This window comes from Corvus brachyrhynchos, unplaced genomic scaffold (assembly GCF_000691975.1).
Source record: "Corvus brachyrhynchos isolate BGI_N302 unplaced genomic scaffold, ASM69197v1 scaffold255, whole genome shotgun sequence".
Taxonomy (NCBI): domain Eukaryota; kingdom Metazoa; phylum Chordata; class Aves; order Passeriformes; family Corvidae; genus Corvus; species Corvus brachyrhynchos.
Genome location: NW_008238358.1, coordinates 6,933,063 through 6,934,857, shown reverse-complemented (window position 1 = coordinate 6,934,857; position 1,795 = coordinate 6,933,063). Strand labels below are relative to the sequence as shown.

Here is a 1,795-nt window from a genome sequence, read left to right as displayed (position 1 = left end):
TCCGCCCGTCCCCCCCGCCGCCCCGGGACCTGAGCGGCTGCCGCCCGCTGGCGTCTGGACGGGACTCCGGTGCGGTGCTCCAGGAGACTAGACTACTAAACCAGGCTGTTCTTCCTTCCAGCAAATTCCTTGCTGCCCACCACTCAGAGGAATATCGAGAAAATACGAGCTCCGAGGACCGGGGCTTTTCTGAAAGGATGGCTTCCTCCGCTCCCTCGTCCTCCAACGATGCTCCGGACCCCACCCCACCTAATTTGCGACCCACAAGTAGGTTTTAATATTTTCTTCGTTTTAAGTGTTTTGGAGGCTTTCTCCACTTAGGCTCAAAAAAACGAGTTTCGAAACGAAATTATGCATCTGTGAAGCCCTGTTCCGCGCCATTAAGCAAAGTGCGGAAAGTGCTCTACACAAAGAAACCATCTTCGTACTGGGAACAGGAGAGGTCGGTCCATGGCGAGTAAAACGCTGTGAGGAAAAGCCCACCTTAGTGGCCAACGCTGTCTTTATCTTACAGCCGCCTTTGAGAGATATAGACAATAAACTGACCTCCCAGATGGATAAAAAATCGGGATGTTGGAAGGGGTGTGGAGAAAATGAATCCGTTAAAGGGCGAAGTTACACCAGGATATTAAAGCGGATGTCTCCCCGCTACATTTTATAAATGCTAATGCTGCAGCTTCCTTTCAGCCTACGCTGAAGCCTGTAATCAAGCGAAATTTGGATGCTAATTGCAGCTTTTCAAAGCGTTATATTCCTAATTGCTCTGAATTCGCCTTGAGTTATTGAGGTGTGAGTGGGAAGCAAAGGCTGCTGCAGGTGGATAGAGAATCAGTTTATAGCCCTCCCAGGCAGTTCAGACCGTCGCCTACAGAAAAAAAGACAATAATAATTTTAAAAAGAGGCTAGATGCTATAAAGATGGGAGACAAAGAGCGAATAACAGTAAGAAATGAACGGTTGTCAGGGACAGCAGAGCGGGTAATAGCTTTTACCCTGAAAGAGCTACGAGGCATGAGCATCGGAGTCATTATTGTCATTATTCTGAAACTGGAAAAAAAAAACGGGGGAGGGGGCGAACGGCAGCACTGGGTCTTGTTTCAGGCGCGCGTGACAGGCACTGCTGCCTTCGACTGAGGTGTCACACGCAGAAATCGAATTAATTTGCAACACGGCTAAAACTAAGATAACCTCTGGCAGCAGCACCCCGCCCTGCCCACACAGGCTCCCCGCCCCCGGGCACTCTCCGCGTCCCCGCCGAGAGGGCTCCTCCGCCCGGTCGGGAGCACCGTGCCGCTTCCCCCTCCCCGAGAGTCGGGCCGCTGTCCTCCGTGCTTGGGTGAGCCGTCCTCGTCCCGGTTCCTCTGAAATCTTCTCCCCTCATGCCCCAACGCCAGGTCAGCGCTCCCTCTCCCCCGGTCGCCCTCCGGGGTCCATCGCTGCCGGATTTCTGGCTGCCCCTTGCCGCGGGCGACGGACCGGAGAGGCCCGGCAGTGCCCGGCGCCGCGGTTGGTGCACCCTCCAACCTCGGTCCTGGGCTTCGTTCCCCGCTTCCCGTGGGCTCAGTCCGGGCCGACCGGGGCGTTCCCGAGCCACGACTCCAGGGGCTGGGAAGCAGCCTGCTCCCTCTGGGGTGCGGTCCTAGGAGGGCCGTCGGCAGCCCGTCAATCCGTCCGAGGTTCGGTGATGCGAGTCCGATCATCTAGTCAAATACTATTTTTCACCCAATTAATTCCTGAACTCTTTTGTGACCCCATTTCACGCCACTTTATTTTAAGCTGCTACTTCCCTGGAGCCC

The 1,795-nt window shown here is 55.0% G+C and overlaps 1 long non-coding RNA gene across 1 annotated transcript in view; it reads left to right on the top strand.

The window, feature by feature from the left end:
- The window catches only part of LOC108447036, a 1,549-nt gene extending 1,386 nt beyond the window's left edge, over nt 1-163 (top strand). The window contains exon 2 of the long non-coding RNA XR_001862403.1: nt 122-163. This is a non-coding gene — a long non-coding RNA (uncharacterized LOC108447036). The remainder of the gene's footprint in view (nt 1-121) is intronic.
- Nucleotides 164-1,795: the final 1,632 nt, after the last annotated feature.